We start from the raw sequence: 15,739 nt of genomic DNA, 5'->3' as shown, positions 1-15,739 counted from the left end.
TTCATGCGTTGGACGAAAGACTGTATAGCCTTATCTCTTTTTTCTTCTCTATTAATGGTACAATCCGCATAATCTCAAACACGTGGCTGAAAAATGCATTGGAATCCGCGTAAGCGTCCTAATTCGCCACGCTCACCTGAATTTTCATTTACAATCGCATTCAAAATTTACAACAGACAGGCCGAAACCCCTCGCCGTCCACAAATTAACGCGAGAATTTCTGTTGTAAATTAAGGAGTTATGCAATAATATCTTCCCTTTCTCATTGTATACATTTATATGGTAATAAATGTTATTGAATTTATAAATTTATATGTTTAAATGTTCATGAATTGGCCGCTGATGTTAATGGCTGTAGGATATAGGGGTAGATCGGAGTAAGTTACCTGAGTCGTAAGATAAAAGAAGCGACTTGCAATGTATTATGGCATCCATTTTGAACTAAAAACCCTCTTGTTGGAAATATAAAGGTTATGAATGAGCTGTTGTGTCCTTTAGTTTTAGATATGGGAATATATATTATATATATATATTCATGGAGAGAGAGCTGGGCGTTGTTTGAATATAGAATTGAACTGAATATAGAATTTTGGCCAAAGGCCAAGCACTGGGACCTGTGAGGCCATTCAGCACTGAATCGAAAGTTGACAGTAAAAGGTTTGATAGGTGCAACAGGAGGAAAACCTCGCAGTTGCATATAGACGAATCAATCGTTAGGAGAGGCCAAGAAAAGGCCATTCAGCTGGAAGAAAGAGAATATGAAAGGAGTACGGCAAAGGAGAAAACCTCGCAGTTGCACTACGAATCAGAAGAGGGGTGAAAAGGGGTTGCAGCTAAGGACCAAAGGTATTCTGCAAAGAACCTTAAGTAATGTCTACAGTGCACCGCATGAGGTGCACTGGCGGCACTACCTCGCTACGGGGAGCTGGGTGTTGTGACAATTAGTGAAACGAATGCATAAGGGCAGGGCACTTAGGACAAGGGAGGAGTAAGTGTTTATGTCTGCTGTGGCAGAGAGATATATGGCTATTTCTTCTTGTCCCAGCAGACTGGTGGGGTGGGGAGACTTGTGAAAAAATGTAAAGGTTTGAGCCCAAGTATTGCTTGGTTAAAATTGAACACAGCAAGAAAAAATTGGAAGTTGGAGCGTGAAGACAGTAGTTGAACTCTGTTGACGACTGAGACATGATTGGTAAAGTTTTGATATACAATAATTTAATTAATTCATCCTGTTACCTCTTACGTGTGTATGGGGTAGACTTGCAGTATATTAAGGTTTTATTTCGACGGGGTGATATAGCAAAAGTTAGATATCCGATAATTGAGGTGTCATGGGTAGCCAACGCTTTAGCCTATTTCAAGAAAAGTTTTCAGATGTTCAAGTTTTCTCTTGGTGCTATAAATCTTTGACGACGTCAGTGACTCAGTAGTAGTTAATGAAGAGAAGAAAACATTTGGAACATGCAAGTTTGGTATACTTTGCATTTATAGCCACTGATGCACACCCAGCGGTAATGATATAAAGTTGATAATTTTATGCTTAACTCATCTTACGGCGACATCAGTTTGACCGATTATGGCTTAAGCATTACTGCTCATGGCGCGTGCACAAGTTATGTCGTCTCAACAAGCCACTTCTCCTCGGACCTAACTTCCCTTTACCAAGGTCACATTTGTCACTGTCTTACTGTCTCTGCAGAGACTTCGGTCGTGGGTTGTTTTTTAAAATCTTATTTGATATTTATATAAATATCACCACACCCCACAAACTAGGAGAATCGCAAAACGGATATACAGACATTCTCCTCCTCCGTGGATTAACGTAAAATGCAATAAAGGATCTAGAAGCATTTCTGAATGGGTTCCTTCCTCCTCTCCACTTCCCCCCTCGTCTCGGCGATTCAAAGCTGCGCGATTAAGTATAAACGACCCCGCCTCCCCATCTCATCCTCCTCCTCCTCCTCCTCATCCTCCTCCTTACATAATGTCTTTCTATCGACATCTGCTGACTCGGAATAGTCACTCCCAGCCCTCCTCACCTTCCCAACACCACCTGACCCAACTGTCGTTAGTTCGTCTTCATTTCTCCTCACTAACCGTATGGCAAGGGACGTTTCCTCATGATTTAAAAAAAATAACAGACATGAAATTGTTCTATTGCTGGTCAGAATGGGTATCTGTAATTGTAAGCTCACATAGGGAGGGTAGTGACGTCAGTGAACCTCACGTGGTTCACTGTAGGCATTACTTAAGGTTCTTTGCATCTTTCCTTCGGCCCCTAGCTTGCAACCCCTTTCATTCCTTTTACTATGACTCCATTCATATTCTCTCTCTTTCATCTTACTTTCCACCCTCTCCTAACAATTGTTTCTGCATTATTTTCAGCGTTGAATGACCTCTTAGGTCCCAGCTCTTCCTTTAGCCTAAATTTTATAATCTCATTCTTATAATTGTAAGGATTTGTCAGCCTTGTTGCTGATTTTGGAGATGTAATTAACACTTGGGGAGAGAGAGAGAGAGAGAGAGAGAGAGAGAGAGAGAGAGAGAGAGAGAGAGAGAGAGAGAGCACTAGCACTGTAATGGACTTTCTTGTTTCTGATATTAATACACCTCCGTTGTTTCCTTTGTAGTTTCAGCTGAAAACTGTGTGTATGTAATCTTGTCCTACTCTCGTGCAAGGTTATTTGCATTTTAATCTTGCCAGTGGCAAGAAACATGCATAAAAGCAAAACCTTATTTTCAGATTGCGGAGGTCTCTTCTCACATGCAGAAATATTTTCGCATTTTCTTGTAAGCTGTCTCAGGGCTGTATTCACAAAGGCATCTCTCACGGTACTTTTTTTTTGTGACGGAGGCTTCCCCCTTTTTTTTTTTATTAAAGTTTCCCATTTTTCATTTTATTTCGTTAGGGGTGACCTAAATGCTGTCTTGAAGATTACAGCATACAGATGACATCTGCAGTGAATTTTTCCAAAAACTTCATGAAAGCTTTCTCTCTCTCTCTCTCTCTCTCTCTCTCTCTCTCTCTCTCTCTCTCTCTCTCTCTCTCTCTCTCTCTCTCACACACACACACAAATAAACAAACAAACAAACGTACTTACGGTGGGATCACTGGTTACGGAGAGATCTGCTTGTTATCCTGACCTTAATTTAGGTTTCATATAATTATTTACTTGTCCGCAGTGGGTTCCTAGTGTATATGAACCAGTTTTAATTAAACTCAGAATTTAGGAACGCAAGTTGTTCTGTGAAAGCCCTTTTACCCCCTTTGTAAACCTTCGTTTTTAGCCATATTTGTTCCAGAAATATTTTCTCCTATTTTTGTATGACATTGCGTACACTAGTTCGGAATTAGGTCATGATGGATTCGAAGAATTCTAATTTTGCTCGTTTAATATTTTTCAGGGGCATCCTGTTGCCACGATTTTTGGCTGTAATCACAGAGGTACGCCAACCGTCTAGAAGAAGACCTTGATGTGAGTATTGATTCTTTAGTTTGAGGTGAAATATGACAGTTTCAAGAAGTGTTTTTACATCTTGTATTTTGTTTAATTTTTGAGAGTCGTAACTGTCATCGTCTACCTTCTGGAGTGAAATATTCACTTAAAATAATAAGATGTGACGCCATTGATTAAGAGTTTTGTCATTATATAGGAGACCATTTTATTCACGTCCCTAATTTAGGATTAAGGAGTCACACGATTCCTCTCATCATTGTTATTTTATTTTGTCAAGGTAAACAGGAAAACACAGAGATTGTTTCGTAGCTGGCGTAGCGATATCAAATACAATTTCTCTATCCACGACATCTTACTATATAAGTTTATACAAGATATCAGTCAGGTGAAAGGATTTTATACGGTTCAGTCGAATTAACTGTGTATCCTGGGATGCTGCTGTGGGATTCGTAGCATTATATAAGAATGGAGTTAAGATGTCTCCCACGTTTACTGTAGTTCGTAAGCATATCTGTTCTTAAAATGCTGAAAGGGTATTTGTGTACTAAGTTGCTGGTGTACGGGCTTTTGTCTAAGATTCCTAAGAGTAGGGGCTTGTCTACAGTGTTTGAGATTTCTGGTTCCAGTACGCAGATACAGTGTAGTAAGGATAAAATTGTATTTTAATTGACAATATAAATAAAAAAAAATATTAGTAAAAACAAATCCTTCGGGCCAGCCCTGTGAGAGCTGATGATCAGCTCACTGGTCTGGTAAAACTATTTTAATAATAATAATAATAATAATAATAATAATAATAATAATAATAATAATAATAATAATAATAATGTTCTGTAATATGGTGATAGCTATTAGCACCAAGTCTATATTGATAAGTTTTGGACTCGTCAGCGTTAAGCCCGGAATACAAAGCTCAAAACTGTTGGTTATGTATCATTTTCACTGATAGTAGGATAAGAGCTTCAGTTAGGTTTTGACCCTGCATCCTCCCACGATATTTTTAGTAACTGGATATCACATGTTCTTCCGTAATCGTGGTGTGACAGCTGCCACTTGGATATAAAAGCTGGGTGCATCAGTTTTCACCCTTCAGTTCAAGCATCTGGAAATCCTGGTGAAACGTTTATTTCATTTCCGTCCGCAATGTTGACATGATGAAAAATGCAATATTGCATTTCTCATGTTACCAGCTAGTGTAACTTCAAGTGATTCTGCCGCAGCATGAACTTGATATGATATGGAAAGAATAATCTTAATTCTCTCTCTCTCTCTCTCTCTCTCTCTCTCTCTCTCTCTCTCTCTCTCTCTCTCTCTCTCTCTCTCTCTCTCTCATGCGCACGGCCTTTTTCTCAAACGCACGTACTCGTAAACTTTTACATGACATCACAAAAATAATCTGCGGGATATTGCTTCCACGTTTCATTTGATTATTTCTGATAACCTGAATTGAAAGTTTGTCTTATTTGTAATAAGGTCATGACCCTTTTCTTAAATAAGCTCGGTAAACAACCTCTGCTCTGTTGTATATGTTTGTATATGATGCATAATTATATTTTACATGGTACGTTAAGCATGCATGCATAATTTGGTGGCTGATTATTCACGATTGCCTGTGCATCCATGCATGGACTTCCATGTGATTATTGTTGAAAATTATAGCATTCATACTTGAAGATATGAAACTTGTTTCTCATTAGTATTGCATGAGCAACTACGCAACGGTTGAGATTTCTAAGAAGCAATTAAAAGCAAAGCATGGACACGAAGCAGATTATTAGGAAACGAAAGAGGCAGGCATTCCTTCAAGAGCAAAGGAATGAGGAATTATTATCTTGCATAGCTACCAAACTGTGGTATTTCGCGTAATTTTCCCCCTAACAAAATTTAGCATGTTAAGCCTACAGTACGGAGAGAAATGCACATAAAATATCTTTGGAAATCTTGATTGTGAAATATAAATATATTTAGTAAATATAAAACCCATGGCAGCTTTGTGTCTAAAAGAAACTATACCCCATTTTAGTAGAATACGGTGGAATAATGATTTATAACTTACAGAATGATAATTCTGTACTAAGGGATAGATAACCCTTTTAAGTAAATGATGGAGGTTTACAAGAAATTAAATTCGACTGAAAGCTTTCACGGTTTTATCCCTGGAAAATCCTCCGTCAGTTACACAAAGAAAGTAAAAATGAAAGAAATTGTCGGCGCTTTCAGTTAAATTATGACAGTTTTATACTGCGCCATATGCAAACAGCTTTATGAAAATAGTTACTGTCGTTCTAGCTGGAATATTTACTTTAGGATTTTTAGTACTCCACCTTCTCGAGTTAATCATCACGAACTTTTTGTTTTTCATCGAAGAAACTTTATAAGAAGGAAAACTGCAATGAATGAAAGACAGCATACCGAGAAGTATTGAAATTGTCACCGTAACCTTTTCGAACCTTGGTTTAGATCAGGTGATTTTCGGAAAGCGATAAGCTGCTAATGGCAGCACAATGAATCCGGCGCAGTTTTAGAGTACGTTCGAAGGAAATAAAAGAAGTGGGGGTTTTGTGGCCGAAATGGTTATTGGATTTGGCGTCGATCAACGGATAATTGGAGTTCAGGGGTCTGTGGGTCGACATTTGTTTCAATAACTTGACATCTCTCGTAACCTTAATGACTTGCTCTTGGGGAATCTGTTTCGGTTTCGCGTTTGGTTGTTTGTTTCGTTCCCTATAATTGTTGTTACATTCCCTGTCGTAATTGGAGTAATGTGAATGGCATTAGGAAATTAAGAGATTGTTCATTAATTAAAGTGGATAATTATCCTTAACTGTTTATTGTGGCGTTTCAGCAGCTAGAGTTTGGATGTGGCAGTGAAACACTTAATGTTAATTTTTAGCTATATATATATATATATATATATATATATATATATATATATATATATATATATACACATATACACATATACACAGTATATATGTATATACAGTATATATACATATATATATATATATATATATATATATATATATATATATATTGTAAATGTTTGTTTGTATGTATATATGTATGTATACATCCAAAGAAAAAGTAAGACAATCGCCCCAACTACGAGTCTCATCAGCAGGACGTCTGTCCCGCCAAAATACACTGAACCGTTTAATCGTGACGAAACCAATATATTCTGATCCATCGTTTCAACTATGTATCTTTGTATTTCTCATTCTTTCACCCATTATTACGCCATGTATGCTATGTATGTATACTGCGCGAACACTTCAAATGATTAAATGTATTGTTTTCAAGGAAAGTTTATACTGAACTGAATTCTGAATTGAGATTCCCCTTATGTAGCCTCCAGAATTCCGTCCATTTTCTCAATGATTTCAAATAAGCATTGCCCCAGCGTAGCCTTTATTCCCCGAAGCCAGTAATGCGCCACGCGCCATAGAGTGCTTTATTATTTAATCAGCCTGAAAACGTCAAAGCAACATTTACATTTCACAGTGTTAAAGACTTTAAACTGTGTATTTAGTTTGAGTTCGAACAAAACAAAACCATTTCATAGAGTCCAGTTCATAGGAAGCATTTATATTTTTGGACAGCTGAATTCATACGGATATTTCTGCGCACCGAGGGATTACTTCTCTGTTCCCTAATCACCTGACTGGTAATTGAAGTGGGGAAAAGAAATAAAAGTAATTTGCCATCAACATAATTCCGTTCTTACCGGGATCCACTTTATTTAAATGGAATTGCCGTCACTCACAAACGCGCTCTCTCTCTCTCTCTCTCTCTCTCTCTCTCTCTCTCTCTCTCTCTCTCTCTCTCTCTCTCTCTCTCTCTCCGCGTCATTTGTTCCTAATTAATCTTTGTCTTTAGTTTTTAGCACATCTAAACTGAAAGCTCAAACCATGGTTGTGTAAATTGAATTCAGTCTTTGTTTAGTGGGGGAAAATAGGACCGTACACAGTTAATCCAAGCGCATGTTTGGAGAAACAAATTCGCATTTATATAACTGTACAAATATATAGTTTTATTTTTAAGTATATTTGTACAGTTACATAACTGTGCATTTGTTTCTCCATTTTAAGACTCATGCTGCTATTAGTATTTTTTGATGAAAGACATGTTTGAAAACAATATGCCGAAAAAGCAGTGAAATATACAACTATATCTACACATTCTGGAGGAAATATATATCACCGAAGAAAGTGAGTACATCTGCATGAACGGGAAATTGGACTAAAAGGCGATAGCAGTGATACATGGACGAACGAATGAACATATTTTGCGTTTTGATTAAGAAGAAATTATAAAGCAGTGGCACCAAATAGATTTAATACTTTATCCTGAAGGTCAAAGATCGTTCAAAATAATTAATAAAATCTCTTTCAATCAAGATAAAAGCCACATCAAAGAAAGAAGTGAAGAACACTGGCAAGTTGTATTGGAAAGGTTTTAAGAGAGATTTTGGTGGGTCAGATTTTGGAGCTCTTTAATTAAGGAAAGTTCTTGACGTCTTCAGTCCTTCCGATGTAATGCTCCCCACCCCGATACCGAGAGAGAGAGAGAGAGAGAGAGAGAGACAGAGCTCAGTTTTTCTGTCATCTGTTACTGATTGTAATCTTGTCATGAATTTTCGGTTTTCAAAGGCAAAATAAGGATTCAGTCATTCTTTTTGCAATAAGTTTTTCAGACCTTAATAGAATCAAATTACAAAGCTGGCAGACCATTTCAGAAAAAGGTCGATATTCATTTCTTGAGGTAAAGGGATTAAAAACCTTTGTTGAAGAGAATCTGTCAGAAAAGCATTTTGTGTTGTAAATAATCGTCTTTAGCCTTCCGTCCTCAGAATCAAATATGATGACTTCTTGAAGTAGGGTTCATCTTAAAGTGGACGAATATGTTACACCCATTCGAGAAACAATAACTGAAAATGTGAAAATCGTGTACCGCTGCGGATTTTGAAAATCATTAGCGTTTTCCGTCGCATTTTCGTGGAATGGCTGTTGAAAACAAAATGAAGAAAAGAAGATTGTTCGCAATTACCAAAGTGGAAATGATATTTTAGAGGACTCGCCAAGCATTTAATGACTGTTATTATTTTTTATTTTTTAACTGAATGAACAAATTTTTGAGAGAGAAGTACATCATTTAGCATCGCTTTATAATTTATAGGCAAGCTCGCTCTGGATATCGAAGAGGTGAGGTTTGCGGACTTTAAACTTGGAAGTTAGTTATATAATGTGTACTCACAGTGCATCTTTAGCAATATACGAGAAAAGCTGGTCATTTAATAAGAGATATACCTAGCTTGATATCTTAAGGCCTAAGTTAATGTGATGGGAGCTGGTAGGGGACACTGGATGATAATAAGATGGAAATTTAATGTTGAGAATTTGCTTTATATAAGCGTGAGGACATAACGACATACCTGGCGTAGATCCAGAGGGACCCTAAGTATTTTTGGATTCCAGAGGACATATAACAATGGTCATGACGAAAAAGACTGGGAACTATTGTGTCTTCAACAATGGAAGGAAGAATGAAAGACAGAAAAGAACACGTGCGCAAAAATCTACATGAACCCAAGGGCATGCACACGTGGAGAGGGGCAGGTTTTTTTGGTTTTCAGTGCCTTTTGGAATGAATTAAAAAATTAGATAAAAAAGCGAAAAAACAAAGTGCTTCCCTATCGGAGAAAGTAAGTGTAAGGTCACGGATGGTCACTGAAAACGTGATGGACACTTTATTTTCCATTCAGTTCCTCGTCTGTCTGCTATATCATGTTACTCTGTGTACCGATATTATAAAAATGAGTAAATGCGTTATTTATTTTTTTTAGCGTTATTTATTCATTTGTTCGCAGGGAGGGGTATTCAGTGCCTACCCGTCCCTGTGTTAGTTCCTACGCACTGGCTTTGAAGAAACATTCACATGTGTAGCATCGGAAACTTTAGGAAATTCCTCAAAACACAGAAAATATTTGACTACAAATTGGGAGAAACTAATAAAGAAATATGATGATAGTACGATTTACTTGGTTAATTCACGTGTAGATAAATGAATTGTGGAAAAAACGAGGAAAAAGTGGAGTAATACAGATAATAACAATGAAGGGAACACTAAAATATGAATAAGTCAAGAATAAGATAATGGAAGAGAACAAAACCGAACACAAAACAAAGATTTTCTGTGTCCCTTTTGTTACACAGAAAGCAAGAACACTTAATACACACGAAGATGAAGTAATATATTCCTCAGAGAACTCCACCGATAATACCTAGACAAACCGGATCATGTCAAGATTAGGGAACCCGCTCGCAGCAGGGTTCGCTATTCTTCACAAGAAGATTATTGGGTTCGTTATTCTTTACATGGGGATAATCGGGTTCGCTGTTCTAGACATGAGCACTTCGGCACCAGACATTTGATCACCCAGGGGCTAGTACTAACCAAGTCGAAATACATTTGACCCCCCCCCCAAGGGGCTATTACTAAACCAGGCGAAATACATTTGACACCCCCCCTCCCAGGGCCTATTACTAAACAAGGCAAAATACATTTGACACCCCCCCATGGCCTATTACTAAATAAGGCGAAATACATTTTATACCCCAGGGGCTAGTACTAAACAAGGCGAAATACATTTGATCTCACAGGGGCTAGTAATGAACACGGCGAAACAGTGTAGACGAATCACTGTTTCGCCGTGTTTAGTACTAGCCCACATTTGGAATTGGAGTTCGGACCGGAGAGGGTTGGCCATTCTTTACATGGGGATCATCGGGTTCGCTAATCTTGACATGATCCGAAAAACCTTAAACCAGCTCGCAGAATGCAAGCGAACTCGCGCGAAGACGGCTCCACCCTTCGAACAAGGCGCGAAAATGATCTGTGTGCTGTGTTGGAGCAGCAGTTAACAAATTTTATTAAAGGAGTTTTTGAAGAAGACTATCTGGTGGCGTTGGATATTAAAGCTTTCTCCATGACCAGCACCTCGTTCCTGAGGGTGCTTTCTTTAATTAAGGGAACTTCTTGGCGTCTCATTTCAGTTCTGCGGAGATATAATGCCTGCACCTGATATTCCTCTTGGGATGAGAGAGAGAGAGAGAGAGAGAGAGAGAGAGAGAGAGAGAGAGAGAGAGAGAGAGAGAGAGAGAGAGATTTCACAGATCGACCAACAGCAGTAGAGGAGAGCACCGTTTTAAAAAGCGGCCGTTTTCCATTTTGAATTCAAAGCTTTCAGTGGAACGTGTCAAGAGATAGCGCGAAATTGAAAATAGGTCATATATATTATATTATATTATGTTATATATTATATTATATATTATATTATATTATATATATGTATGTGTGTGTTGCGCGGTGTGTGCATGTGTTTGTATCGGGGTTTTTCTAATATATATACAAGAGAGAGAGAGAGAGAGAGAGAGAGAGAGAGAGAGAGAGAGAGAGAGAGAGAGAGAGAGAGAGAGAGAGATTTCAAAGATCGACCCGCAGCAGTACAGGAGAACACCAGTTTAACCAAACGGCCTATGGCATTTGTGCTGGTTTTGATCTTCGGCGTTGTAATGGCGGGCATGATATTATGCTTTGCAAAATTTATTACTAATGTAACCTTCACCCTTTCAAGTGCCGAGGGATCTGTTGTTGTAAATGACGTTTGTTTTGAATTATCAGAAACGGTGCGATTTACGTTGATAATTTATGTTTTTCGAGTTGATAACTTCCACCAATAATTTCAATTCAGTATTTTAAGTATGTAGGAAGAGTTTACATCAATCTCTTTACGTGCAGTGCAATATATGCACTGTTCATTTGCAGCAGACTTTCGACTCAAGAATTCCTGGTCCTCGTGGGTTCTAACTACGCTTAACCCTGAAGGGGGGTAGCGCCACCAGTGCACCTCATGCGGTGCACTGTAGGCATCACTTAAGGTTTTTTGCAGCGTCCTTTCGGCCCCTAGCTGCAACCCATTTCGTTCCTTTTACTGTACCTCCTTTCATATTCTATTTATTCCACCTTACTTTCCACCCTCTCCTAACAATTTTGTAATAGTGCAGATATGAGGTTTTCCTCCTATTACGCCTTTTAAACTTTCTGCCAATTTCAGTTTCAGCGCTGAATGACCTCATTGGTCCAAGTGCTTGGCCTTTGGCCTAAATTTTATATTCAGTTGAATTCAATACTACGTTTAACACGTCAGTATTTGGGGAATTTTGAATTTAAGCAGAAACAGCTGTGAAATTCTTTTTCCTGGCCTTGTTAATTTCTGTACCTTGCTGACAGCATCTTCGTCACAACTGTGCCAGTTCGCCGAAACCTAAATATACAGAATTCGGCAGAGCGACGTTGGTTTTTTTTTTTCTGTCAGATAATCACAGCAACAATATCGGTTCGTTGCATAAACAGTGAATGTTAAATGCCACTACTAGTAACTCGTTCAAACGCGAGCGAAACGTTCAACATCTAATGCTGATTAAAATTCTCGTGTAACAGACGTTTCTTGTTTTTTTCAGTGTTCAGTTCTAGGAAATTTCCGCCCATTGATGGATTAGGGCTTTTGTTCTTGCGTCCCGAGAGGAAATTGAAATGCATGTATACAGATACGAAATATGTATTAGGAGCTAATCCCTCCGTCACTGGGCATGACTGTATTCTTTCTCATTTAGAATATAATGAATACCCATGCCCGCATGCATGTACTGTTTTTGCATAATGTTCCTTGATGATACGCTTTGAAAGGAAGTCGATTTCGCTTAGATTCTGCACCGATGAACACCAAAGAAATTGTGTTTCGGATGATAATGTCATGTTTTCATTGTGTTGGTGTTTATGTAATGAATGATTAGGCACATTTACAAATGAGCGAAGCTCAGAGTTTCTAATCAACAAGGTAGTGGTTAAGAAAAATAGGATTTTACTAATTTACGTCACTATTTTGGATTTCTTAAGCTTCTCTTGATCGTTTTATTAGAAAATTGTAAGAAGAATGTACTTTTGCAAGGGATAATAGTTGTCTCCATTGTCGATATATTTTATTCTGATTATAAATAATTCTGTCAGAGAGAGGTGTCCGGATAAAGCGATAGGAAGAGAGAAAGTAGAGAGAAACTGAATTTGACTCAATTTCTAAACATTATCTTTTGATTGTTTGTTTCCTGATTCACTCACTGTTCCTATGCAATCATCCGTAGCTTCAGTAATCTCTTGTGGTTGCTTAGTACGGCACTGGAGCAATTATTCTGCTGGAGGATAGCTAAAGTCTGCGGCTGTTTCGTATAGTTGATGGATTCGAAAATTATGAAGATTTAACAGCACCTATATATATATGTATATATATGTATATATTTATATATATATGTATGTATATACATATGTATATATATGTATATATATATATATATGTATGTATGTATGTATATATATGATTGATTTCGGCTGCATAGAGAGAATTCGAACAGAAATTAATTGTGCACAGATAAATGTGGACACAAAAGAACACGAGTGACACGAAAAAGGTAAATGAAAATGTGAATAGATGAATGAGTGAACGAATGAATGAATGAATGAGTAAATAAATAAATATAGAGGATTCATGTTCGCTTTCTGTACTTCTGATAACGGCGAGGTACATCAAAAAGAAGTCAAGGCCAGAGGGAGACGAAAAAGACTCCACCACTAATTAAGAACATCCTGTGCATGCATTAAGACCACATCAGATTCGAACGGAGGGTCGAGAGTACTAAAAGTTTAATTCAGACTTTTTGAAAAGACTTTCTGGGGCTGGCTGGGGATATTAAAACTCTTTTTACGACCGAGAACTGCATATACTTCGTCCCTGGGAGTCATGTCTTTTCATTAAGGGAACTTCCTGGAGTCTTATTTTAGTTCTGCGGAGATATTATCATGCCTACACCTGATATATATATATATATATATATATATATATATATATATATATATATAGATATATATATATATAGATAGATAGATAGATAGATAGATAGATAGATAGATAGATAGATAGATAGATATGTCTCTGTTGAGAGAGAGAGAGAGAGAGAGAGAGAGAGAGAGAGAGAGAGAGAGAGAGAGAGAGAGAGAGAGAGAGAGAATCTTATTTTTTCCTGAAAGTAAGGGATTATTGCCGTTATAATGTCGAATTTTTCCTGAAAGTAGGGGGCTATTGCCTTCACAATGTCGAATTTTTCCTGAAAGTAAGTGGTTATTGCCTTTTTTCCTGAAAGTAATTATTGCCTTCATAATGTCAATTTTTCCTGAAAGTTTTAATGTCAAATTTTTCCTGAAAGTAAGGTTATTGCCTTCTTAGTGTCGGAAAGTTTATTGCCTTCATAATGTCGAATTTTTCCTGAAAGTAAGTGGTTATTGCCTTCTTAGTGTCGAATTTTTCCTGAAAGTAAGGGGTTATTGCCTTCATAATGTCGAATTTTTCCTGAAAGTGAGGGATTATTGTCTTCACAATGTCGAATTTTTCCTGAAAGTGAGGGATTATTGCCTACATAATATCGAATTTTTCCTGAAAGTAATGGATTATTGCCTTCATAATGTCGAATATTTCCTGAAAGTAAGGGGTTATTGCCTTCATAATGTCGAAGTTTTCCTGAAAGTAAGGGATTATTGCCTTCACAATGTCGAATTTTTCCTGAAAGTGAGGGATTATTGCCTTCATAATATCGAATTTTTCCTGAAAGTAATGGATTATTGCCTTCATAATGTCGAATTTTTCCTGAAAGTAAGGGGTTATTGCCTTCATAATGTCGAATTTTTCCTGAAAGTAAGGGATTATTGCCTTCATAATGTCGAATTTTTCCTGAAAGTAATAATGTCGGATTAAAGTTTATTGCCTTCATGATGTCGAATTTTCCTGAACGTAAGGGATTATTGCCTTCATGATGTCGAATTTTTCCTGAAAGTAAGGGGTTATTGCCTTCATAATGTCCAATTTTTCCTGACAGTAGGGGATTATTGCCTTCGTAATATCCAACTTGAAGAGATAAAGATTTGTTTTTAAATATTCATTTCTAGATCAATTTTTCATTATTCGTTTGCACTCTTGTAAACACAGCCACTCAAAGCCTTTCCAGCCTTCGAAATTATCCTGAAATAAGCCCAGTTCGCCCCTCCCCTCCTTGCTGGAATTAAATGGAGAAATAAGAATTATACGCGAGCCAACAGCTTTCATAGATTTAATTTTACGTTATAATTTCTGTCGACTGTTTGGCTCCGTGAATAATAAGAATGACTCGAAATGTAAAAGTATCAGTATAATAGGATAAAAATACCTGTCTGATTACAGGTAGACTCAGTGACAGCTTTAGTACCGGCGTTCAACATTTAATCACGTGAGGTTCAACAATTGGGGAGCAGAATAAATCGCTACAGGTTTTAAAATGTCAGGTTTCCAGAGCTCTTTGAGTGATAGAATACATTTCGCCATTAATAGTATGAGTTCTTTAATACAACAGAAACACATTTAACCACCTTGTCTAGCGCAATTGACGTATTGATCAAAAGCTGTGGTGAAAATAATCATGAAATGAATGTAATTCGTTGCCGACAACTTGATCCTTGAATGAGTCAGAAAGGTTTAAGAGGTAAAGGTAGGCGTCAATAAATCTCGAAGAATATATTGTCACACCGTAACCACTGTTACACCGAGAAATAAATAAATAAAAATATAACGTTGCTTTTACGAGGAAAAAGTATTAATACCCATTTGACAATTATTAGATATGTCCAGTTATTTTTTACTGCCGAGAAAATTGGAAGAATGTGTGTTTTATGGAAATTGGGGAATTCGCTCATCTTCCAGCTGTTATTTTGCAAGTATATTTGCTCAAGTCTATAGAGAGAGCGCTCAACTTTCCAGCAAATCAACAGTAAAAGGCAATAGATAGTCACATCGGATGCCTTGTAAACAACGTAAAGGATTAAATGTCAAAAAGCGAAAGCATTAATCACCCTCTAACTGGCAAGATATTTAATTGAATTATTACTCTTAGTCCCCTTTCATGCGGGTCACGGACAATGACAACGAAGCGTGAAGAGATGCGGATGCCAGGGTTGAAGAAAAACTGCTTTTATGAGTGACTTCCATATGAACGAAGGCTCTCTTCGAGCTGCCAGAAATACTGAAGAACAAATAGCTAATCTATAAAGTGAATATCAGCAAGAGTGAGGAATTGAGAGTAAATATAGGCCAAGGAGATGGAGAAAATAAATGTCAGTTTAGAAGTTAGAAGAGTGGAAGCAGA

At 37.4% G+C, this 15,739-nt stretch overlaps 1 protein-coding gene across 3 annotated transcripts in view; it reads left to right on the top strand.

The window, feature by feature from the left end:
- The window catches only part of LOC136845970 (uncharacterized), a 273,318-nt gene that overhangs the window by 41,713 nt on the left and 215,866 nt on the right, over positions 1-15,739 (top strand). For all 3 annotated transcript variants that reach the window (XR_010855302.1, XM_067116519.1, XM_067116518.1), the window contains exon 2: positions 3,406-3,476. The gene's annotated coding sequence lies outside the window, so the exon portion shown is untranslated. The remainder of the gene's footprint in view (positions 1-3,405; positions 3,477-15,739) is intronic.

This window comes from Macrobrachium rosenbergii, chromosome 14, assembly GCF_040412425.1.
Source record: "Macrobrachium rosenbergii isolate ZJJX-2024 chromosome 14, ASM4041242v1, whole genome shotgun sequence".
In the NCBI taxonomy this organism is placed as follows: domain Eukaryota; kingdom Metazoa; phylum Arthropoda; class Malacostraca; order Decapoda; family Palaemonidae; genus Macrobrachium; species Macrobrachium rosenbergii.
The sequence above is the reverse complement of the archived record's forward strand: the minus strand, read 5'-3'. Positions and strand labels throughout refer to the sequence as shown.